General features: G+C 54.5%; 1 pseudogene; it reads left to right on the top strand.

The window, feature by feature from the left end:
• LOC121272953 overlaps positions 1 to 26654 on the top strand; it is a 126082-nt pseudogene that overhangs the window by 6738 nt on the left and 92690 nt on the right.

Raw genomic sequence — 26654 nt, 5'->3', positions numbered from 1 at the left:
AGAGATCTCGGAGGGTTGTAGGGGCTGGAGGAAAGAGAAAATGAGGGGCCAGGAGGCCCAAGTGTGAGGCTGCCACACTGCACCCCACCCCCGCCTCCCCCTCACCCCCTCAACAACATCCCCGAGTTTCTGGCAGCCTATTCAACTGCATGAGGCATCTCAGCTGCACCCTGTCGCTTCCCAGGATGAGGGGGCTTAGATGATAAAGGGGGTTTGGTGGGGGGTGGGGGGTGGGGAGGGGGGATTAGTTGGCAAACTAGAACAAGGAGCCCCCACCCAATTTTCCCTTCGACTACCCTCCTCCTGCCATCAACCCAGAGAGGGCACTGAGGCTAATTAAATCAGTGATATCGGCACAGTTGACAACAACAACTTGGACCGCGCCCTTGACCTGGTAAGCCATTCCAACTGGGAGTGCCACCAGACGTGTCGCTGGGACCGGCGACCAGAGGTCAGGTTCAGGTGGCTGGGCACCTCCATGATGGACAAATGGAACTTTTATCCCCTTGCGTGTTTTATTCTCCCTTTCAGCGACCCGAATGCCCAGACCCAGAGGATCTATCGCAACGAGGGCAACGACGAGGTCCTCCGGGTACAGAACCTCACCATCCTGGTCCAACACATCAAAGCTTTTTACCAGGTAAGAGAGGCCGGAACCGAGCGGCCATTGGCGATGAGAAGCCTGAGGCCTGTGAGGCCAGGGCGGCCATCTTGAACCCGGGGCCCAGCCCAACGAACGAATTGGCCGGGCACCTTCCGGGAGATTAAAACCCCCACCGCCCCCCCCTCCTCTCTTCTCAGAGTTTCCCCACTTCCTGCAACTTTTCCACAACTAGGAAGTTAAACCCATCGATCGCTCGCCTGAGACAGGTCCGAGGATGTCGGGGTTCCCCAAGCCTGTTTCCCAGGCTTCCAGCCTTCTTAAACTTCAGCTCACACAAGGCCCTGCTCCCACCCCACACCCCTACACCCCGCCCTGCACTGTCCCTAAACTCGCACCAAACCCTGAATCCCCCCCCATCGCCCCTTATACTCGCCGACCCACACTGGCTCTGAGTCCAATGGTGTCTCGAATTTAAAATTCTCATCCTCAGCATCAAATCCACCTTGCCTATCTCTGTAACCTACTACATCGCCTTCAAACCTCCCTATCGCTGTAACCTCTTCCACTCCTACAACCCTCCCTATCTCTGCAACCTCCTCCAGCCCCTACAACCCTCCCTAACTCTATAACATTCTCCAGCCCCTACAACCCTCCCTATCTCTGCAACATCCTCCAGCCCCTACAACCCTCCCTAACTCTATAACATCCTCCAGCCCCTACAACCCTCCCTATCTCTGCAACCTCCTCCAGCCCCTACAACCCTCCCTATCTCTATAAACTCCTCCAGCCCCTACAACCCTCCCTATCTCTATAACCTGCTCCAGCCGCTACAACTCTCCCTATCTCTGTAGCCTCCTCCATCCCCAACAACCCTCCCTATCTCTGTCATCTCCTCCAGCCCCTACAACCCTCCCTAACTCTGTAGCCTCTTCCAGACCCTACAACACTCCCTATCTCTGTAACCACCTCCAGCTCCAACAACCCTCCCTAGCTATGTCAACTCCTCCAGCCCCTACAACCTTCCCTATCTCTGTAACTTCCTCCAGCCCCTACAACCCTCCCTATCTCTGTAACCTCCTCCAGCCCCTACAACCTTCCCTAATTCTGTAACTTCCTCCAGCCACTACAACCCTCCCTATCTCTGTAACCTCCTCCAATCTCTACAACCCAACCTATCTCTGTCACCTCCTCCAGCCCCTACAACCCTCCCTAACTCTGTCAACACCTCCAGCCCCAACAACCCTCCCTATCTCTGTCAACTCCTCCAACCCCTACAACCCTCCCCAACTGTATAGCCTCCTCCAGACCCTACAACCGTCACTATCTCTGTAACCTCCTCCAGCACCTACAACCCTCCCTAACTCTGTAACCTCCTCCAGCACCTACAACCCTCCCTATCTCTGTAAAATCCTCCAGTCCCTACAACCTTCCCTATTTCTATAACCTCCTCCAGCCCCTACAACCCTGCATATCTCTGGCACCTCCTCCAGCCCCTACACCCCTCCCTATCTCTGTAGCCTCCTCCAGCCCCTACAACCCTCCTAACTCTGTAGCCTCCTCCAAACCCAACAACCCTCCCTATCTCTGTCACCTCCTCCAGCCCCTACACCCCTCCCTATCTCTGTAGCCTCTTCCAGACCCTACAACCCTCCCTATCTCTGTAACCACCTCCAGCTCCAACAACCCTCCCTAGCTATGTCAACTCCTCCAGCCCCTACAACCTTCCCTATCTCTGTAACTTCCTCCAGCCCCTACAACCCTCCCTATCTCTGTAACCTCCTCCAACCCCTACAACCTTCCCTAATTCTGTAACTTCCTCCAGCCACTACAACCCTCCCTATCTCTGTAACCTCCTCCAATCTCTACAACCCAACCTATCTCTGTCACCTCCTCCAGCCCCTACAACCCTCCCTAACTCTGTCAACACCTCCAGCCCCAACAACCCTCCCTATCTCTGTCAACTCCTCCAACCCCTACAACCCTCCCCAACTGTATAGCCTCCTCCAGACCCTACAACCGTCACTATCTCTGTAACCTCCTCCAGCACCTACAACCCTCCCTTTCTCTGTAACCTCCTCCAGCACCTACAACCCTCCCTATCTCTGTAAAATCCTCCAGTCCCTACAACCTTCCCTATTTCTATAACCTCCTCCAGCCCCTACAACCCTGCATATCTCTGGCACCTCCTCCAGCCCCTACACCCCTCCCTATCTCTGTAGCCTCCTCCAGCCCCTACAACCCTCCTAACTCTGTAGCCTCCTCCAAACCCAACAACCCTCCCTATCTCTGTCACCTCCTCCAGCCCCTACACCCCTCCCTATCTCTGTAGCCTCCTCCAGCCCCTACAACCCTCCCTAACTCTGTAGCATCCTCCATCCCCAACAACCCTCCCTATCTCTGTCACCTCCTCCAGCCCCTACAACCCTCCTATCTCTGTAGCCTCCTCCAGCCCCTACAACGCTCCCTAACTCTGTAGCATCCTCCATCCCCAACAACACTCCCTATCTCTGTCACCTCCTCCAGCCCCTACAACTCTCACTAACTCTGTAGCCTCCTCCAGCCCCTACACCCCTCCCTATCTCTGTAACCTCCTCCAGCCCCTACAACCCTCCCTATCTCTGTAACCTCCTACATACCCTACACCCCTCTCTATCTCTATAATCACCTCCAGCCCCTACAACACTCCCTAACTCTGTAGCCTCCTCCAGCCCCTACAACCCTCCCTATCTCTGTCACCTCCTCCAGCCCCTACAACCCTCCCTATCTCTGTAGCCTCCGCCAGCCCCAACAAACCTCCCTAGCTCTGTAACCTCCTCCAGCCCCTACAACGTTCCCTATCTCTGTAACCTCCTCCAGCCCCTACAACCCTCCCTAACTCTGTAACCTCCTCCAGCCCCTACAACCCTCCCTATCTCTGTAACCTCCTCCAGTCCCTACACCCCTCCCTATCTCTGTAGCTTCCTCCATCACCTACAACCCTCCCTATCTCTGTAACATTCTCCAGACCGTACAACCCTCCCTATCTCTGTAACCTCCTCCAGCCCCAACAACCGTCCCTATCTCTGTAGCTTCCTCTATCAGCTACAACCCTCCCTATCTCTGTAAAATTCTCCAGATCCTACAACCCTCCTTATCTCTGTAACCTCCTCCAGTCCCTACAACCCTCCGTATTTCTATAACCTCCTCCAGCCCCTACAACCCCCCCTAACTCTGTAACATCCTCCAGCCCCTACAACAGTCCATATCTCTGTAACCTCCTCCAGCCCCTAGAACCCTCCCTATCTCTGTAAACTCCTCCAGCCCCTACAATACTCCCTATATCTGTAACCTCCGCCAGCTCCTCCAACCATCCCTATCTCTGTAACCTCCTCCAGCCCCTACAACCCTCCCTATCTCTGTAACCTCTTCCAGCCCCTACAACCCTCCCTATCTCTGTAACCTCCTCCAACCCCACAACCCTCCCTATCTCTGTAACCTCCTCCAACCCCTACATCCCTACCTATCTCTGTAACCTCCTCCAACTCCTACAACCTTCCCTATCTCTGTAACCTCCTCCAGCCCCTACAACCCTCTCTATCTCTGTAACCTCCTCCAGCCCCTACAACCCTCCCTATCTCTGTAACCTCCTCCAGCCCCAACAACCCTCCCTAGCTATGTCAACTCCTCCAGCCCCTACAACCTTCCCTATCTCTGTAACTTCCTCCAGCCACTACAACCCTCCCTATATCTGTAACCTCCTCCAACCCCTACAACCTTCCCTATCTCTGTCACCTCCTCCAGCCCCTACAACCCTCCCTAACCCTGTAGCCTCCTCCAGCCCGAACAACCCTCCCTATCTCTGTCACCTCCTCCAGCCCCTACAACCCTCCCTAACTCTGTCAACTCCTCCAGCCCCAACAACCCTCCCTATCTCTGTCACCTCGTCCAACCCCTACAACCCTCCCCAACTCTATAGCCTCCTCCAGACCCTACAACCGTCACTATCTCTGTAACCTCCTCCAGTCCCTACAACCTTCCCTATTTCTATAACCTCCTCCAGCCCCTACAACCCTGCCTTTCTCTGGCACCTCCTCCAGCCCCTACACCCCTCCCTATCTCTGTAGCCTCCTCCAGCCCCTACAACGCTCCCTAACTCTGTAGCATCCTCCATTCCCAACAACCCTCCCTATTTCTGTCACCTCCTCCAGCCCCTACAACTCTCACTAACTCTGTAGCCTCCTCCAGCCACTCCAACCCTCCCTAGTTTGTAACGTCTTCCAGCCCCTACAACCTTCCCTATCTCTGTAATCTCCTCAAGCCCCTACAACCCTCCCTATCTCTGTAACCTCCTCCAGCCCCTACAACCCTCCCTATCTCTGTAACCTCCCCCAGCCCCTACAACCCTCCCAATCTCTGTAACCTCCTCCAGCCCCTATAACCCTCCCTATCTCTGTAACCTCCTCCAGCCCCTACAACACTCCCTATCTCTGTAACCTCCTCCAGCCCCTACACCCCTCCCTATCTCTGTAGCCTCCTCCAGCCCCTACAACGCTCCCTAACTCTGTAGCATCCTCCATTCCCAACAACCCTCCCTATTTCTGTCACCTCCTCCAGCCCCTACAACTCTCACTAACTCTGTAGCCTCCTCCAGCCACTCCAACCCTCCCTAGTTTGTAACGTCTTCCAGCCCCTACAACCTTCCCTATCTCTGTAATCTCCTCAAGCCCCTACAACCCTCCCTATCTCTGTAACTTCCTCCAGTTCTCTACAACCCTCCCTACCTCTGTAATCTCCTCCAGCCCCTACAACCCTCCCTATATCTGTAACCTCCTCCAGCCCCTACAACCCTCCCTATCTCTATAAACTCCTCCAGCCCCTACAACCCTCCCTATCTCTATAACCTGCTCCAGCCGCTACAACTCTCCCTATCTCTGTAGCCTCCTCCATCCCCAACAACCCTCCCTATCTCTGTCATCTCCTCCAGCCCCTACAACTCTCCCTAACTCTGTAGCCTCTTCCAGACCCTACAACCCTCCCTATCTCTGTAACCACCTCCAGCTCCAACAACCCTCCCTAGCTATGTCAACTCCTCCAGCCCCTACAACCTTCCCTATCTCTGTAACTTCCTCCAGCCCCTACAACCCTCCCTATCTCTGTAACCTCCTCCAACCCCTACAACCTTCCCTAATTCTGTAACTTCCTCCAGCCACTACAACCCTCCCTATCTCTGTAACCTCCTCCAATCTCTACAACCCAACCTATCTCTGTCACCTCCTCCAGCCCCTACAACCCTCCCTAACTCTGTCAACACCTCCAGCCCCAACAACCCTCCCTATCTCTGTCAACTCCTCCAACCCCTACAACCCTCCCCAACTGTATAGCCTCCTCCAGACCCTACAACCGTCACTATCTCTGTAACCTCCTCCAGCACCTACAACCCTCCCTTTCTCTGTAACCTCCTCCAGCACCTACAACCCTCCCTATCTCTGTAAAATCCTCCAGTCCCTACAACCTTCCCTATTTCTATAACCTCCTCCAGCCCCTACAACCCTGCATATCTCTGGCACCTCCTCCAGCCCCTACACCCCTCCCTATCTCTGTAGCCTCCTCCAGCCCCTACAACCCTCCTAACTCTGTAGCCTCCTCCAAACCCAACAACCCTCCCTATCTCTGTCACCTCCTCCAGCCCCTACACCCCTCCCTATCTCTGTAGCCTCCTCCAGCCCCTACAACCCTCCCTAACTCTGTAGCATCCTCCATCCCCAACAACCCTCCCTATCTCTGTCACCTCCTCCAGCCCCTACAACCCTCCTATCTCTGTAGCCTCCTCCAGCCCCTACAACGCTCCCTAACTCTGTAGCATCCTCCATCCCCAACAACACTCCCTATCTCTGTCACCTCCTCCAGCCCCTACAACTCTCACTAACTCTGTAGCCTCCTCCAGCCCCTACACCCCTCCCTATCTCTGTAACCTCCTCCAGCCCCTACAACCCTCCCTATCTCTGTAACCTCCTACAGACCCTACACCCCTCTCTATCTCTATAATCACCTCCAGCCCCTACAACACTCTAACTCTGTAGCCTCCTCCAGCCCCTACAACCCTCCCTATCTCTGTCACCTCCTCCAGCCCCTACAACCCTCCCTATCTCTGTAGCCTCCGCCAGCCCCAACAAACCTCCCTAGCTCTGTAACCTCCTCCAGCCCCTACAACGTTCCCTATCTCTGTAACCTCCTCCAGCCCCTACAACCCTCCCTATCTCTGTAACCTCCTCCAGCCCCTAAAACCCTCCCTATGTCTGTAACCTCCTCCAGCCCCTACAACCCTCCCTATCTCTGTATCTCCTCCAGCCCCTACAACCCTCCCTATCTCTGTAACCTCCTCCAGCCCCTACAACCCTCCCTTTCTCTCTAACCTCCTCCAGCACCTACAACCCTCACTATCTCTGTAACCTCCTCCAGTCCCTACAACCTTCCCTATTTCTATAACCTCCTCCAGTCCCTACAACCCTGCCTATCTCTGGCACCTCCTCCAGCCCCTACACCCCTCCCTATCTCTGTAGCCTCCTCCAGCCTCTACAACGCTCCCTAACTCTGTAGCATCCTCCATCCCCAACAACCCTCCCTATCTCTGTCACCTCCTCCAGCCCCTACAACTCTCCCTATCTCTGTAATCTCCTCAAGCCCCTACAACCTTCCCTATCTCTGTAACCTCCTCCAGCCCCTACAACCCTTCCTATCTCTGTAACCTCCTACAGACGCTACACCCCTCTCTATCTCTATAATCTCCCCCAGCCCCTACAACACTCCCTAACTCTGTAGCCTCCTCCAGCCCCTACAACCCTCCCTATCTCTGTCACCTCCTCCAGCCCCTACAACCCTCCCTATCTCTGTAGCCTCCGCCAGCCCCAACAACCCTCCCTAGCTCTGTAACCTCCTCCAGCCCCTACAACGTTCCCTATCTCTGTAACCTCCTCCAGCCCCTACAACCCTCCCTAACTCTGTAACCTCCTCCAGCCCCTACAACCCTCCCTATCTCTGTAACCTCCTCCAGTCCCTACACCCCTCCCTATCTCTGTAGCTTCCTCCATCACCTACAACCCTCCCTATCTCTGTAACATTCTCCAGACCGTACAACCCTCCCTATCTCTGTAACCTCCTCCAGCCCCAACAACCGTCCCTATCTCTGTAGCTTCCTCTATCAGCTACAACCCTCCCTATCTCTGTAAAATTCTCCAGATCCTACAACCCTCCTTATCTCTGTAACCTCCTCCAGTCCCTACAACACTCCGTATTTCTATAACCTCCTCCAGCCCCTACAACCCCCCCTAACTCTGTAACATCCTCCAGCCCCTACAACAGTCCATATCTCTGTAACCTCCTCCAGCCCCTAGAACCCTCCCTATCTCTGTAAACTCCTCCAGCCCCTACAATACTCCCTATATCTGTAACCTCCGCCAGCTCCTCCAACCATCCCTATCTCTGTAACCTCCTCCAGCCCCTACAACCCTCCCTATCTCTGTAACCTCCTCCAACCCCTACATCCCTACCTATCTCTGTAACCTCCTCCAACTCCTACAACCTTCCCTATCTCTGTAACCTCCTCCAGCCCCTACAACCCTCTCTATCTCTGTAACCTCCTCCAGCCCCTACAACCCTCCCTATCTCTGTAACCTCCTCCAGCCCCAACAACCCTCCCTAGCTATGTCAACTCCTCCAGCCCCTACAACCTTCCCTATCTCTGTAACTTCCTCCAGCCACTACAACCCTCCCTATATCTGTAACCTCCTCCAACCCCTACAACCTTCCCTATCTCTGTCACCTCCTCCAGCCCCTACAACCCTCCCTAACCCTGTAGCCTCCTCCAGCCCGAACAACCCTCCCTATCTCTGTCACCTCCTCCAGCCCCTACAACCCTCCCTAACTCTGTCAACTCCTCCAGCCCCAACAACCCTCCCTATCTCTGTCACCTCGTCCAACCCCTACAACCCTCCCCAACTCTATAGCCTCCTCCAGACCCTACAACCGTCACTATCTCTGTAACCTCCTCCAGTCCCTACAACCTTCCCTATTTCTATAACCTCCTCCAGCCCCTACAACCCTGCCTTTCTCTGGCACCTCCTCCAGCCCCTACACCCCTCCCTATCTCTGTAGCCTCCTCCAGCCCCTACAACGCTCCCTAACTCTGTAGCATCCTCCATTCCCAACAACCCTCCCTATTTCTGTCACCTCCTCCAGCCCCTACAACTCTCACTAACTCTGTAGCCTCCTCCAGCCACTCCAACCCTCCCTAGTTTGTAACGTCTTCCAGCCCCTACAACCTTCCCTATCTCTGTAATCTCCTCAAGCCCCTACAACCCTCCCTATCTCTGTAACCTCCTCCAGCCCCTACAACCCTCCCTATCTCTGTAACCTCCCCCAGCCCCTACAACCCTCCCAATCTCTGTAACCTCCTCCAGCCCCTATAACCCTCCCTATCTCTGTAACCTCCTCCAGCCCCTACAACACTCCCTATCTCTGTAACCTCCTCCAGCCCCTACACCCCTCCCTATCTCTGTAGCCTCCTCCAGCCCCTACAACGCTCCCTAACTCTGTAGCATCCTCCATTCCCAACAACCCTCCCTATGTCTGTCACCTCCTCCAGCCCCTACAACTCTCACTAACTCTGTAGCCTCCTCCAGCCACTCCAACCCTCCCTAGTTTGTAACGTCTTCCAGCCCCTACAACCTTCCCTATCTCTGTAATCTCCTCAAGCCCCTACAACCCTCCCTATCTCTGTAACCTCCTCCAGCCCCTACAACCCTCCCTATCACTGTAACCTCCTACAGACCCTACACCCCTCTCTATCTCTATAATCTCCTCCAGCCCCTACAACCCTCCCTAACTCTGTAGCCTCCTCCAGCCCCTACACCCCTCCCTATCTCTGTAGCCTCCTCCAGCCCCTACAACCCTCCCTAACTCTGTAGCATCCTCCATCCCCAACAACCCTCCCTATCTCTGTCACCTCCTCCAGCCCCTACAACCCTCCTATCTCTGTAGCCTCCTCCAGCCCCTACAACGCTCCCTAACTCTGTAGCATCCTCCATCCCCAACAACACTCCCTATCTCTGTCACCTCCTCCAGCCCCTACAACTCTCACTAACTCTGTAGCCTCCTCCAGCCCCTACACCCCTCCCTATCTCTGTAACCTCCTCCAGCCCCTACAACCCTCCCTATCTCTGTAACCTCCTACAGACCCTACACCCCTCTCTATCTCTATAATCACCTCCAGCCCCTACAACACTCCCTAACTCTGTAGCCTCCTCCAGCCCCTACAACCCTCCCTATCTCTGTCACCTCCTCCAGCCCCTACAACCCTCCCTATCTCTGTAGCCTCCGCCAGCCCCAACAAACCTCCCTAGCTCTGTAACCTCCTCCAGCCCCTACAACGTTCCCTATCTCTGTAACCTCCTCCAGCCCCTACAACCCTCCCTAACTCTGTAACCTCCTCCAGCCCCTACAACCCTCCCTATCTCTGTAACCTCCTCCAGTCCCTACACCCCTCCCTATCTCTGTAGCTTCCTCCATCACCTACAACCCTCCCTATCTCTGTAACATTCTCCAGACCGTACAACCCTCCCTATCTCTGTAACCTCCTCCAGCCCCAACAACCGTCCCTATCTCTGTAGCTTCCTCTATCAGCTACAACCCTCCCTATCTCTGTAAAATTCTCCAGATCCTACAACCCTCCTTATCTCTGTAACCTCCTCCAGTCCCTACAACACTCCGTATTTCTATAACCTCCTCCAGCCCCTACAACCCCCCCTAACTCTGTAACATCCTCCAGCCCCTACAACAGTCCATATCTCTGTAACCTCCTCCAGCCCCTAGAACCCTCCCTATCTCTGTAAACTCCTCCAGCCCCTACAATACTCCCTATATCTGTAACCTCCGCCAGCTCCTCCAACCATCCCTATCTCTGTAACCTCCTCCAGCCCCTACAACCCTCCCTATCTCTGTAACCTCTTCCAGCCCCTACAACCCTCCCTATCTCTGTAACCTCCTCCAACCCCACAACCCTCCCTATCTCTGTAACCTCCTCCAACCCCTACATCCCTACCTATCTCTGTAACCTCCTCCAACTCCTACAACCTTCCCTATCTCTGTAACCTCCTCCAGCCCCTACAACCCTCTCTATCTCTGTAACCTCCTCCAGCCCCTACAACCCTCCCTATCTCTGTAACCTCCTCCAGCCCCAACAACCCTCCCTAGCTATGTCAACTCCTCCAGCCCCTACAACCTTCCCTATCTCTGTAACTTCCTCCAGCCACTACAACCCTCCCTATATCTGTAACCTCCTCCAACCCCTACAACCTTCCCTATCTCTGTCACCTCCTCCAGCCCCTACAACCCTCCCTAACCCTGTAGCCTCCTCCAGCCCGAACAACCCTCCCTATCTCTGTCACCTCCTCCAGCCCCTACAACCCTCCCTAACTCTGTCAACTCCTCCAGCCCCAACAACCCTCCCTATCTCTGTCACCTCGTCCAACCCCTACAACCCTCCCCAACTCTATAGCCTCCTCCAGACCCTACAACCGTCACTATCTCTGTAACCTCCTCCAGTCCCTACAACCTTCCCTATTTCTATAACCTCCTCCAGCCCCTACAACACTCCCTATCTCTGTAACCTCCTCCAGCCCCTACACCCCTCCCTATCTCTGTAGCCTCCTCCAGCCCCTACAACGCTCCCTAACTCTGTAGCATCCTCCATTCCCAACAACCCTCCCTATTTCTGTCACCTCCTCCAGCCCCTACAACTCTCACTAACTCTGTAGCCTCCTCCAGCCACTCCAACCCTCCCTAGTTTGTAACGTCTTCCAGCCCCTACAACCTTCCCTATCTCTGTAATCTCCTCAAGCCCCTACAACCCTCCCTATCTCTGTAACCTCCTCCAGCCCCTACAACCCTCCCTATCTCTGTAACCTCCCCCAGCCCCTACAACCCTCCCAATCTCTGTAACCTCCTCCAGCCCCTATAACCCTCCCTATCTCTGTAACCTCCTCCAGCCCCTACAACACTCCCTATCTCTGTAACCTCCTCCAGCCCCTACACCCCTCCCTATCTCTGTAGCCTCCTCCATCCCCAACAACCCTCCCTATCTCTGTCATCTCCTCCAGCCCCTACAACTCTCCCTAACTCTGTAGCCTCTTCCAGACCCTACAACCCTCCCTATCTCTGTAACCACCTCCAGCTCCAACAACCCTCCCTAGCTATGTCAACTCCTCCAGCCCCTACAACCTTCCCTATCTCTGTAACTTCCTCCAGCCCCTACAACCCTCCCTATCTCTGTAACCTCCTCCAACCCCTACAACCTTCCCTAATTCTGTAACTTCCTCCAGCCACTACAACCCTCCCTATCTCTGTAACCTCCTCCAATCTCTACAACCCAACCTATCTCTGTCACCTCCTCCAGCCCCTACAACCCTCCCTAACTCTGTCAACACCTCCAGCCCCAACAACCCTCCCTATCTCTGTCAACTCCTCCAACCCCTACAACCCTCCCCAACTGTATAGCCTCCTCCAGACCCTACAACCGTCACTATCTCTGTAACCTCCTCCAGCACCTACAACCCTCCCTTTCTCTGTAACCTCCTCCAGCACCTACAACCCTCCCTATCTCTGTAAAATCCTCCAGTCCCTACAACCTTCCCTATTTCTATAACCTCCTCCAGCCCCTACAACCCTGCATATCTCTGGCACCTCCTCCAGCCCCTACACCCCTCCCTATCTCTGTAGCCTCCTCCAGCCCCTACAACCCTCCTAACTCTGTAGCCTCCTCCAAACCCAACAACCCTCCCTATCTCTGTCACCTCCTCCAGCCCCTACACCCCTCCCTATCTCTGTAGCCTCCTCCAGCCCCTACAACCCTCCCTAACTCTGTAGCATCCTCCATCCCCAACAACCCTCCCTATCTCTGTCACCTCCTCCAGCCCCTACAACCCTCCTATCTCTGTAGCCTCCTCCAGCCCCTACAACGCTCCCTAACTCTGTAGCATCCTCCATCCCCAACAACACTCCCTATCTCTGTCACCTCCTCCAGCCCCTACAACTCTCACTAACTCTGTAGCCTCCTCCAGCCCCTACACCCCTCCCTATCTCTGTAACCTCCTCCAGCCCCTACAACCCTCCCTATCTCTGTAACCTCCTACAGACCCTACACCCCTCTCTATCTCTATAATCACCTCCAGCCCCTACAACACTCTAACTCTGTAGCCTCCTCCAGCCCCTACAACCCTCCCTATCTCTGTCACCTCCTCCAGCCCCTACAACCCTCCCTATCTCTGTAGCCTCCGCCAGCCCCAACAAACCTCCCTAGCTCTGTAACCTCCTCCAGCCCCTACAACGTTCCCTATCTCTGTAACCTCCTCCAGCCCCTACAACCCTCCCTATCTCTGTAACCTCCTCCAGCCCCTAAAACCCTCCCTATGTCTGTAACCTCCTCCAGCCCCTACAACCCTCCCTATCTCTGTATCTCCTCCAGCCCCTACAACCCTCCCTATCTCTGTAACCTCCTCCAGCCCCTACAACCCTCCCTTTCTCTCTAACCTCCTCCAGCACCTACAACCCTCACTATCTCTGTAACCTCCTCCAGTCCCTACAACCTTCCCTATTTCTATAACCTCCTCCAGTCCCTACAACCCTGCCTATCTCTGGCACCTCCTCCAGCCCCTACACCCCTCCCTATCTCTGTAGCCTCCTCCAGCCTCTACAACGCTCCCTAACTCTGTAGCATCCTCCATCCCCAACAACCCTCCCTATCTCTGTCACCTCCTCCAGCCCCTACAACTCTCCCTATCTCTGTAATCTCCTCAAGCCCCTACAACCCTCCCTATCTCTGTAACCTCCTCCAGCCCCTACAACCCTTCCTATCTCTGTAACCTCCTACAGACGCTACACCCCTCTCTATCTCTATAATCTCCCCCAGCCCCTACAACACTCCCTAACTCTGTAGCCTCCTCCAGCCCCTACAACCCTCCCTATCTCTGTCACCTCCTCCAGCCCCTACAACCCTCCCTATCTCTGTAGCCTCCGCCAGCCCCAACAACCCTCCCTAGCTCTGTAACCTCCTCCAGCCCCTACAACGTTCCCTATCTCTGTAACCTCCTCCAGCCCCTACAACCCTCCCTAACTCTGTAACCTCCTCCAGCCCCTACAACCCTCCCTATGCTCTGTAACCTCCTCCAGTCCCTACACCCCTCCCTATCTCTGTAGCTTCCTCCATCACCTACAACCCTCCCTATCTCTGTAACATTCTCCAGACCGTACAACCCTCCCTATCTCTGTAACCTCCTCCAGCCCCAACAACCGTCCCTATCTCTGTAGCTTCCTCTATCAGCTACAACCCTCCCTATCTCTGTAAAATTCTCCAGATCCTACAACCCTCCTTATCTCTGTAACCTCCTCCAGTCCCTACAACACTCCGTATTTCTATAACCTCCTCCAGCCCCTACAACCCCCCCTAACTCTGTAACATCCTCCAGCCCCTACAACAGTCCATATCTCTGTAACCTCCTCCAGCCCCTAGAACCCTCCCTATCTCTGTAAACTCCTCCAGCCCCTACAATACTCCCTATATCTGTAACCTCCGCCAGCTCCTCCAACCATCCCTATCTCTGTAACCTCCTCCAGCCCCTACAACCCTCCCTATCTCTGTAACCTCCTCCAACCCCTACATCCCTACCTATCTCTGTAACCTCCTCCAACTCCTACAACCTTCCCTATCTCTGTAACCTCCTCCAGCCCCTACAACCCTCTCTATCTCTGTAACCTCCTCCAGCCCCTACAACCCTCCCTATCTCTGTAACCTCCTCCAGCCCCAACAACCCTCCCTAGCTATGTCAACTCCTCCAGCCCCTACAACCTTCCCTATCTCTGTAACTTCCTCCAGCCACTACAACCCTCCCTATATCTGTAACCTCCTCCAACCCCTACAACCTTCCCTATCTCTGCCACCTCCTCCAGCCCCTACAAGCCTCCCTAACCCTGTAGCCTCCTCCAGCCCGAACAACCCTCCCTATCTCTGTCACCTCCTCCAGCCCCTACAACCCTCCCTAACTCTGTCAACTCCTCCAGCCCCAACAACCCTCCCTATCTCTGTCACCTCGTCCAACCCCTACAACCCTCCCCAACTCTATAGCCTCCTCCAGACCCTACAACCGTCACTATCTCTGTAACCTCCTCCAGTCCCTACAACCTTCCCTATTTCTATAACCTCCTCCAGCCCCTACAACCCTGCCTTTCTCTGGCACCTCCTCCAGCCCCTACACCCCTCCCTATCTCTGTAGCCTCCTCCAGCCCCTACAACGCTCCCTAACTCTGTAGCATCCTCCATTCCCAACAACCCTCCCTATTTCTGTCACCTCCTCCAGCCCCTACAACTCTCACTAACTCTGTAGCCTCCTCCAGCCACTCCAACCCTCCCTAGTTTGTAACGTCTTCCAGCCCCTACAACCTTCCCTATCTCTGTAATCTCCTCAAGCCCCTACAACCCTCCCTATCTCTGTAACCTCCTCCAGCCCCTACAACCCTCCCTATCTCTGTAACCTCCCCCAGCCCCTACAACCCTCCCAATCTCTGTAACCTCCTCCAGCCCCTATAACCCTCCCTATCTCTGTAACCTCCTCCAGCCTCTACAACACTCCCTATCTCTGTAACCTCCTCCAGCCCCTACACCCCTCCCTATCTCTGTAGCCTCCTCCAGCCCCTACAACGCTCCCTAACTCTGTAGCATCCTCCATTCCCAACAACCCTCCCTATTTCTGTCACCTCCTCCAGCCCCTACAACTCTCACTAACTCTGTAGCCTCCTCCAGCCACTCCAACCCTCCCTAGTTTGTAACGTCTTCCAGCCCCTACAACCTTCCCTATCTCTGTAATCTCCTCAAGCCCCTACAACCCTCCCTATCTCTGTAACCTCCTCCAGCCCCTACAACCCTCCCTATCTCTGTAACCTCCCCCAGCCCCTACAACCCTCCCAATCTCTGTAACCTCCTCCAGCCCCTATAACCCTCCCTATCTCTGTAACCTCCTCCAGCCCCTACAACACTCCCTATCTCTGTAACCTCCTCCAGCCCCTACACCCCTCCCTATCTCTGTAGCCTCCTCCAGCCCCTACAACGCTCCCTAACTCTGTAGCATCCTCCATTCCCAACAACCCTCCCTATTTCTGTCACCTCCTCCAGCCCCTACAACTCTCACTAACTCTGTAGCCTCCTCCAGCCACTCCAACCCTCCCTAGTTTGTAACGTCTTCCAGCCCCTACAACCTTCCCTATCTCTGTAATCTCCTCAAGCCCCTACAACCCTCCCTATCTCTGTAACTTCCTCCAGTTCTCTACAACCCTCCCTACCTCTGTAATCTCCTCCAGCCCCTACAACCCTCCCTATATCTGTAACCTCCTCCAGCCCCTACAACCCTCCCTATCTCTGTAGCCTCCGCCAGCCCCAACAACCCTCCCTAGCTCTGTAACCTCCTCCAGCCCCTACAACGTTCCCTATCTCTGTAACCTCCTCCAGCCCCTACAACCCTCCCTAACTCTGTAACCTCCTCCAGCCCCTACAACCCTCCCTATCTCTGTAACCTCCTCCAGTCCCTACACCCCTCCCTATCTCTGTAGCTTCCTCCATCACCTACAACCCTCCCTATCTCTGTAACATTCTCCAGACCGTACAACCCTCCCTATCTCTGTAACCTCCTCCAGCCCCAACAACCGTCCCTATCTCTGTAGCTTCCTCTATCAGCTACAACCCTCCCTATCTCTGTAAAATTCTCCAGATCCTACAACCCTCCTTATCTCTGTAACCTCCTCCAGTCCCTACAACACTCCGTATTTCTATAACCTCCTCCAGCCCCTACAACCCCCCCTAACTCTGTAACATCCTCCAGCCCCTACAACAGTCCATATCTCTGTAACCTCCTCCAGCCCCTAGAACCCTCCCTATCTCTGTAAACTCCTCCAGCCCCTACAATACTCCCTATATCTGTAACCTCCGCCAGCTCCTCCAACCATCCCTATCTCTGTAACCTCCTCCAGCCCCTACAACCCTCCCTATCTCTGTAACCTCCTCCAACCCCTACATCCCTACCTATCTCTGTAACCTCCTCCAACTCCTACAACCTTCCCTATCTCTGTAACCTCCTCCAGCCCCTACAACCCTCTCTATCTCTGTAACCTCCTCCAGCCCCTACAACCCTCCCTATCTCTGTAACCTCCTCCAGCCCCAACAACCCTCCCTAGCTATGTCAACTCCTCCAGCCCCTACAACCTTCCCTATCTCTGTAACTTCCTCCAGCCACTACAACCCTCCCTATATCTGTAACCTCCTCCAACCCCTACAACCTTCCCTATCTCTGTCACCTCCTCCAGCCCCTACAACCCTCCCTAACCCTGTAGCCTCCTCCAGCCCGAACAACCCTCCCTATCTCTGTCACCTCCTCCAGCCCCTACAACCCTCCCTAACTCTGTCAACTCCTCCAGCCCCAACAACCCTCCCTATCTCTGTCACCTCGTCCAACCCCTACAACCCTCCCCAACTCTATAGCCTCCTCCAGACCCTACAACCGTCACTATCTCTGTAACCTCCTCCAGTCCCTACAACCTTCCCTATTTCTATAACCTCCTCCAGCCCCTACAACCCTGCCTTTCTCTGGCACCTCCTCCAGCCCCTACACCCCTCCCTATCTCTGTAGCCTCCTCCAGCCCCTACAACGCTCCCTAACTCTGTAGCATCCTCCATTCCCAACAACCCTCCCTATTTCTGTCACCTCCTCCAGCCCCTACAACTCTCACTAACTCTGTAGCCTCCTCCAGCCACTCCAACCCTCCCTAGTTTGTAACGTCTTCCAGCCCCTACAACCTTCCCTATCTCTGTAATCTCCTCAAGCCCCTACAACCCTCCCTATCTCTGTAACCTCCTCCAGCCCCTACAACCCTCCCTATCTCTGTAACCTCCCCCAGCCCCTACAACCCTCCCAATCTCTGTAACCTCCTCCAGCCCCTATAACCCTCCCTATCTCTGTAACCTCCTCCAGCCCCTACAACACTCCCTATCTCTGTAACCTCCTCCAGCCCCTACACCCCTCCCTATCTCTGTAGCCTCCTCCAGCCCCTACAACGCTCCCTAACTCTGTAGCATCCTCCATTCCCAACAACCCTTCCTATTTCTGTCACCTCCTCCAGCCCCTACAACTCTCACTAACTCTGTAGCCTCCTCCAGCCACTCCAACCCTCCCTAGTTTGTAACGTCTTCCAGCCCCTACAACCTTCCCTATCTCTGTAATCTCCTCAAGCCCCTACAACCCTCCCTATCTCTGTAACCTCCTCCAGCCCCTACAACCCTCCCTATCACTGTAACCTCCTACAGACCCTACACCCCTCTCTATCTCTATAATCTCCTCCAGCCCCTACAACCCTCCCTAACTCTGTAGCCTCCTCCAGCCCCTACAACCCTCCCTATCGCTGTCACCTCCTCCAGCCCCTACAACCCTCCCTATCTCTGTAGCCTCCTCCAGCCCCAACAACCCTCCCTAGCTCTGTAACCTCCTTCAGCCCCTACAACGTTCCCTATCTCTGTAACCTCCTCCAGACCCTACAACCCTCCCTATCTCTGTAACCTCCTCCAGCCCCTACAACCCTCCCTATCTCTGTAACCTCCTCCAGCCCCTACAACCCTCCCTATCTCTGTATCTCCTCCAGCCCCTACAACCCTCCCTATCTCTGTAACCTCCTCCAGCCCCTACAACTCTCCCTATCTCTGTAACCTCCTCCAGCCCCTACAACCCTCCCTATCTCTGTAACCTCCTCCAGCTCCCTACAACCCTCCCTATCTCTGTAACCTCCTCCAGCCCCTACACCCCTCCCTATCTCTGTAGCTTCCTCCATCACCTACAACCCTCCCTATCTCTGTAACATTCTCCAGACCCTACAACCCGCCCTATCTCTGTAACCTCCTCCAGCCCCAGCAACCGTCCCTATCTCTGTAGCCTCCTCCAGCCCCTACAACCCTCCCTATCTCTGTAAAATTCTCCAGACCCTACAACTCTCCTTATCTCTGTAACCTCCTCCAGTCCCTACAACCCTCCCTATTTCTATAACCTCCTCCAGCCCCTACAACCCCCCCTAACTCTGTAACCTCCTCCAGCCCCTACAACACTCCCTATCTCTGTAACCTCCTCCAGCCCCTACAACCCTCCCTATCTCTGTAACCTCCTCCAGCCCCTACAATACTCCCTATCTCTGTAACCTCCGCCAGCTCCTCCAACCATCCCTATCTCTGTAACCTCCTCCAGCCCCTACAACCCTCCCTATCTCTGTAACCTCCTCCAGCCCCTACAACCCTCCCTATCTCTGTAACCTCTTCCAGCCCCTACAACCCTCCCTATCTCTGTAACCTCCTCCAACCCCACAACCTTCCCTATCTCTGTAACCTCCTCCAACCCCTACATCCCTCCCTATCTCTGTAACCTCCTCCAACTCCTACAACCTTCCCTATCTCTGTAACCTCCTCCAGTCCCTACAACCCTCCCTATCACTGTAACCTCCTCCAGCCCCTACAACCCTCCCTATTTCTGTAACCTCCTCCAGCCCCTACAACCCACCCTATCTGTGTAACCTCCTCCAGCCCCTACAACCCTCCCTATTTCTGTAACCTCCTCCAGCCCCTACAACCCACCCTACCTCTGTAACCTCCTCCAGCCCCTACAACCCTCCCTATCTCTGTAACCTCCTCTAGCCCCTACAACCCACCCTAACTCTGTAACATCCTTCAGCGCCTACAACCCTCCCGACCTCTGTAACCTCCTCCAGCCCCTACAACCCTCCTTATCTCTGTAAACTCCTCCAACCCCTACAACCCTCCCTATCTCTGTAACGTCCTCCAACCCCTACAACCCTCCCTATCTCTGTAACCTCCTCCAATCCCTACAACCCATCCTATCTCTGTCACCTCCTCCAGCCCCTACAACCCTCCCTTACCCTGTAGCCTCCTCCAGCCCCAACAACCCTCCCTATCTCTGTCACCTCCTCCAGCCCCTACAACCCTCCCTAACTCTGTAGCCTCCTCCAGCCCCAACAACCCTCCCTATCTCTGTAACCTCCTCCAGCCCCTACAACCCTCCCTTTCTCTGTAACCTCCTCCATCACCTACAACCTTCCCTATCTCTGTAACCTCCTCCAGCCCCTACAACCCTCCCTATCTCTGTAACCTCCTCCAGTCCCTACAACCCTCCCTATCTCTGTAGCCTCCTCCAGCCCCTACAACCCTCCCTATTTCTGTAACCTCCTTCAGCCCCTACAACCCTCCCTACCTCTGTAACCTCCTCCAGCCCATACAACCCTCCCAATCTCTGTAACCTCCTCCAACTCCTACAACCCTGCCTATCTCTGCTATGTCCTCCAACCCCTACAACCCTCCCCATCTCTGTATTCTCCTCCAATCCCTACAACACTCCCTATCTCTGTAACCTCCTGCAGCCCCTACAACTCTCCCTATCTCTGTAACCTCCTCCAACCCCTACAACCCTCCCTACTTCTGTAACCTCCTCCAGCCCCTACAACCCTCCCTATCTCTGTAACCTCCACGAGCCCCTACACCCCTCCCTATCTCTGTAACCTCCACGAGCCCCTACACCCCTCCCTATCTCTGTAACCTACTTGAAGCACCTTGGAGAACTTTTTTCCTTCATTTATGAGATGTGTGCGTCGCTTGCTAGGCCCAGCATTTATAGCCCATTCCTAATTGCCCCATGAGAAGGTGGGGGTGATCCGCCTTCTTGAACAACTGCAGTCCATGTGGTGTAGGTACACCCACAGTGCTTTTAGGGAGGGAGTTCCAGGATTTTGACCCAGCGACAGTGAAGGAACGGCCGATATATTTCCAAGTCAGGATGATGAGCGGCTTGGAGGGGATCTTGCAGCTGGTGGTGTTCCCATGTGTCTGCTGCCCTTGTCCTTCTAGGTGGTAGAGGTTGTGGGTTTGGAAGGTGCTGTTGGAGGAGCCTTGGTGAATTCCTGCAGTGCATCTTGTAGATGGTACACACACTGCTGCTACTGTGCGTCAGTGGTGGAGAGAGTGAATGTTTGTGGATGTGGTGCCAATCAAGCGGGGCTGCTTTGTCCTGGATGGTGTCGAGCGTCTTGAGTGTTGTGGGAGCTGCACTCATCCAGCAAGTGGAGAATATTCCATCACACTCCTGACTTGTGCCTTGTAGATGGTGGACAGGCTTTGGGGAGTCAGGATGTGAGTTACTCGCCGCAGGATTCCCAGCCTCTGACCTGCTCTTGTAACCACAGTATTTATATTGCTGGCCCAGCTCAGTTTCTGGTCAATGGTAACCCCCAGGATGTTGATAGTGGGGGGATTCATTGATGGTAATGCCATTGAACGTAATGGGGTACTGGTTAGATTCTCTCTTGTTGGAGATGGTCATTGCCTGACACTTGTGTGGTGTCAACGTTGCTTGCCACTTGTCAGCGCAAGCCTGGATATTGTTACATTTGGACAAGGACTGCTCCAGGCTCGGTGGAGTTGCGATTGGTGCTGAACATTGTGCAATCATCAGCGTTCCTATGTTAGTGGTGATGGAGAAATGCAATGATCGTCTGGAGAGTAGGTAGTTGTGGAACCTGATGGACCGAGTGTACCTTTTGTGGGTTATTTGTTTGGAACAATGCGTCAGAACCCTGACTCACTCTTCCTGTGAGGTGATGTTAAATTGAGCTGTAGTTCCTCTTTGTGCTCAGCATCTCTCTCTCTCTCCCGCCCTCCCTTCCCCCTCTGCTGTGTGCATCAAGCCCTGGCTCCAACCTCAGTGACTAATGTGGCTCTGTTATTTTTAGTCCTGGTTTCCAACTGCCGCCTCAGGCGCTGCATCGCCTCTGACATGTCACAGCCCCTCGCTCCCCGGCCACTTGTTACCTCCTCCTCCGTGCTTGCTTCTCAGCTCAGGGGCATGGCGCCAAGTCATCGGATGATTCGCGCCCTCCCCTCCCCGCCCAGCGACACCACCCTCTCCCCTCACTAACCCCCAACCCCCACCCACCACCCCACCCCCCCACCCTCAGCTGCCCACCTCCAACCTGCCGATGCCGCCCTGTCACGGCCCAGCCTTCGTTGGGCGGGTTTGTGGGGGTGGCACTTCGACTGTGGGAGGCTGCACCCACAAACTAAATGAGGGGAGATTCCACCCCCCCCCCCACTTCGCTCACAGTCTGTGTGGTGAAACACCCTCACTTTGTGTGCCCCTTCGCTGCTTAATACCCTGTCCACCCCTCCCGCTGTCTGTTAATACCCTCTTTATCCCCTTCTCATCTCACAGGATGATCTTCAGCAACTCATCCTGATGACCCTCCCCAACGTGCAGCTCCTGGGCCGAGACCCCCTCAGTGGTAAGTGGCTTCGCTTTACTCTGGCGCGTCCTCATCTGGTTGCCCGTGGCTACACAAGTGCCGTTTGCTCCCGCGAGAGGCCGTGCCTGAGTGGGCTATTCAACTGCATGAGGCAGCGTGGGCCTCTCAGTGCCTGCCCCGTGCAGGCTTCGCCCAAGGGGTCTTGAGGCCAGGCGTCTTGCCCCACCGGCTCAGACTCGGTTAAACCACGGAGGAGCTCCGGAAATGTACAGTTGATACCCTGTTTCAGGGTAATTAATTAAAATTACACCCTCTTCTCTCTCATGGTATGCTCCTGTGTAAGAGATGGTGGGCCCAGTACACAGTTAGCATACGCTGCCTGCATCTCTCTCTCTCTCTCTCTGTCTCTCTCTCTCTCTCCTTATCTCTCTCTCTCTCTCTGTCTCTCTCTTTGTCCCTCTCTCTCTCTCTCTCTCTCTGTCTCTCTCTCTCTCTCTCTCTCTGTCTCTCTCTCTCTCTCTCTGTCTCTCTGTCTCTCTGTCTCTCTCTCTGTCCCTCTCTCTGTCTTTCTCTCTGTCCCTCTCTCTGTCTCTCTCTCTGTCCCTCTCTCTCTCTCCTTATCTCTCTCTCTCTTTGTCTCTCTCTTTGTCCCTCTCTCTCTGTCTCTCTCTCTCCCTCTATTGTGTTTGGGCTTCTCCTTCTCTCTGTCTCTGTCCCTCTCTCCTGTCTGGGCTCTCCTCTCTATATCTCTCTCTCTCTCTCCTGCCTGTCTCCATGCCTTTCTCTTTCTTTCTCTCTCTCCTGTCTGGGTCTCTCCTCTCTCTCTCTCTTTCCTGTCTGCCTCTCTCTCTCCCTCTGCCTCTCTATCTCTCCTGCCTGCCTCTCGGTCTCTGCCTCTCTTTCTGTCTGTCTGTCTCTCTCTCTGTCTCTCTCTCTCCGTCTGTCTCTCTCTCTGTCTATCTCTCTTCCTCTCTGTCTTTCTTTCTCTCTCTCTCTTTCTCTCCTGTCTGGGTCTCTCCTTCTTTCTGTCTCTCTCTCTCTCTTTCCTGTCTGTCTCTCCCTCTCTCTCCCTCTGTCTCTCTATCTCTCCTGCCTACCTCTGTCTCTCCCTGTCTCGCTCTCTCTCTCTCTCTCCGTCTCTCTCTCTCTGTCTCTCACTTTCTCCCTGTCGGTCTCTCTCTGTCTATCTCTCTCTCTCTCTGTCTCTCTCTCTGTCTCTCTCTCTCCTCCAGTCTCTCTCTCTCTCTCTCTCTCTGTCTCTCCCTCTCTCTCTGTCTCTCTCTCTCCTCCAGTCTCTCTCTCTCTCTGTCTCTCTCTCTCTCTCTCTCTCTGTCTCTCTCTATCTCTCCCCCAGTCTCTCCCTCTCTTTATATTAAACTGATGGTGGGTTTTCTCTCTTGTCATTTCAGATGAGGGTCTAAAGGAGTTGGAGAAACTGTTACTGCTGCTGTTGGGCTGTGCAGTTCAGGTAGGTCCTGGGTGAATAGCACAATCACTGGAGACTGGGACTAGTCAGAGTGACCGCTGGGGCCAATTCCTGCCTGGACACAGAGTGACCAATAGGGAATTAGGTCATTCAACATTCTGGCTTTTGGCACAGAAAGGGGCCAACCACTCTCTCAGGTCTCAGACTGAGGCTTCTCAATACATGAACCATCCAGTCTAATCCCACTCTCCCCCTCACTCCCCGCACCCTTTAATACCCCACCCAGTCTAATCCCACTCCCTATTCCACTCTTGAAGCTTTTCGTTTTCCAATCGCTGAACTAAAGCCCTGTTAAAGGAATGTATAATGTTGGTATCAACAGGGATTTGTGACTGAGAGACCACCCCTATGCTATTTTGTCTCAGTATCCGTTTCCACAGCAGAGAAACAATGGGGAAGGTGGTGGATGGGAAGGTTTAAGTGACGGAGGGCCTCTTGCCCCCACCCCCTCACCGCCCGCCCCCACAGGTTGCCCGGAATGGGGTTGGAGGTGACAGTCCACACCACGGGGAGCGGCTGTCCTGTCGAGGGAGGGTTTGCTGCCCCCCCGGCTTGGTGTTTATTTCTTCCGCTGACAACTACAGGCTTCTTCAAGGTGAATCGCGGCGAGTTGAAAGTCGGGAGCACCTGCTTGTCTTGATTACTTTTTTCAGGATTAGTTTGAATTCCCAGCGCAGGGACAGGCCATTCAGCCCATCCGGCTCCGTGCTGGTGCTTCTGCTCCACACGAGCCTCCTCCCACCACCCCCCCACCCCCGTCTCCATCTCCTCCCCATCACCCTACCCATCTACCCCTTTCTCCCTCATGTGTTTATCCAGCTTCCCCCTTAAACGTATCTACCCTATTCACTTCGACCACCCCCTGTGGAGGCGAGTTCCACACTCTCCCCGCTCTCTGGGGAAAGACGTTTCTCCTGAATTCCCGATCGGATTTATTAGTGACCGTCTTATATCGATGGCCCCTAGTCCTGGTCTCTCTGACAACTGGAAACATCTTCTCCACGTCGACCCTATCGAAACCCCCTTCATCATTTTAAATTCCTCTACGAGGGCACCCCTCAGTTTTCTCATTTCTAGAGGAATAAGCCCCCTGATCCATTCCCTCATTCCCGATGGGTCACGGCCTTCCTGTTGTGCTACCACTCTAGTAAATCTTTTTGTTTTGTACCCCCTTGAGTGCCTCGATATCCTCTGCAGCCCTCAGTTAACAGGAATTCCCTCTGTACTGACGGACACCTCCCTCATCACACCCCCCCCCCCCACGTGACAGGAAATGAGTCAGATCTTTACGGCGAGTGTATGTTTTACCCCCCATGACTGTTAACATGATAAACAGCACGCGATTCGATTCCAGTTCCGCCTTCGATCTCGACATTAAAAAAACAAAGAACACAGACCCTGACCACGCGCTGTGTGTAAAATTTTTCCAAAACTCTCCTCATCTCCCCCACCCTGGCTCTTTAACCGATTCTCTTCAATCTGTTCCCCCCCTCTGGTTACCGACCCTCCTGCCACTGGGAACACTTTCTCCTTATTTACTCTACCCCCACCCTTCCTGATTTTGAACGCCTCGATTCAATCTCCCCCTTAACATTCTCCGCTCTAAGGAGAAACAATCCCAGCTTCTCCAGCCCTTCCACATTGACTGAAGTCCCTCAGCCCTGGGATTGTTCGAGTAAATCACCTCCGTTCCCTCTCCAAGGCCCTGACATCCTTCCTAAAGTGTGGGGCATTTGCCTGGATGAGTGCAGCTCCCACAACACTCAAGAAGCTCGACACCATCCAGGACAAAGCAGCCTCGCTTGATCAGCACCCCATCCACAAACATTCACTCCCTCCACCACCGATGCACAGTAGCAGCAGTGTGTGTACCATCTACAAGATGCACTGCAGCAACTCACCAAGGCTCCTTCAACAGCACCTTCCAAACCCACGACCTCTACCACCTAGAAGGACAAGGGCAGCAGACACATGGGGAACACCACCACCTGCAAGTTCCCCTCCGAGCCACTCACCATCCTGACTTGGGAATATATCGGCCGTTCCTTCACTGTCGCTGGGTCAAAACCCTGGAACTCCCTCCCTAACAGCGCTGTGGGTGTACCTACACCACACGGACTGCAGCGGCTCAAGAAGGCAGCTCACCCCCCACCTTCTCAAGGGGCAATTAGGGATGGGCAATAAATGCTGGGCCCAGCCAGCGACACCCACATCCCGTGAACGAATAAAAGAAATCAGATGGTCTGAGAAAGTCCCTCATCTGTTGCAGAAGGTGGCACCCCAGTCCCCACGCCCGATCTATCCAACCTTCTCCGTAAAATTGGGCGGGTTGGGACCATGCCTGCGATGCCTCCTGCTGTCGAATTGCCAATTCACCCACATTTCGAGAGTGGGGTGCTTGCTTCCAGTGAGGATACCCTGGCCCATGAGGGTCATGGTGGTTGATGGTGGGGGTGGGGCCGTGGTGGTGGTGGTTAGGGAGGGGGCGATGGGGAGCGGGTGGGAGATAGAAAAGTGGGGGTGCAGTAACATGGGAAGACCTCGGGATGTGTCCCTGACACTCTTGCCTTCTGTTGCAGTGTGAGAGAAAGGAGGAGTTCATCGGACAAATCCAGACCCTCGACTTAGACACGCAGGCCACAGTCGCCGGTCACATCCAGGAGGTAAGCGAGCGAAGCTGCTCCTCACGGAGTGGGTGACCCTATGAACGAACTCTCCGCCCTGAGAGCATGGTGCCCAATCATGGCCTTCAAAAGGGAATCGGGTCACCGGCGGGGTTGAGGTCGGGGGATGGGACGAGCCCAAGCATTGACCCCGCCCCCCTGACTCCCCTTCGGAGGGCTAGCCCACACGCAATGTGCTGAATGGCCTCCTTGCGTGCTGTCACCCCATTCTGTGATTCTAGTTCACGCTCACAAACCGCTTTGCTTTCAGATAACACAGAACGAGCAGAACATGGTCCCTCTCCACTGGCCGGACCTCTCTTCCAGCTCACTGGAGGACCTGGAACTCCTCATCCAGAACATGGCCGACCACATGAAGGACCTGGTGAACCAGAGGGACGAGAATATGGAGGTAACAAAAAGATTAGCGAGTAATGGTCTCGCTTCTAACTCGGAGAGTCGTAGTCTATCTCTGTAACCACCTCCATCCCCCACAACCCTCCCTATCTCTGTAACCTCCTCCAGCCCCTACACCCCTCCC

Source organism: Carcharodon carcharias, chromosome 37 (assembly GCF_017639515.1).
Source record: "Carcharodon carcharias isolate sCarCar2 chromosome 37, sCarCar2.pri, whole genome shotgun sequence".
NCBI lineage: Eukaryota > Metazoa > Chordata > Chondrichthyes > Lamniformes > Lamnidae > Carcharodon > Carcharodon carcharias.
This window is presented reverse-complemented; position numbering and strand designations above follow the sequence as displayed.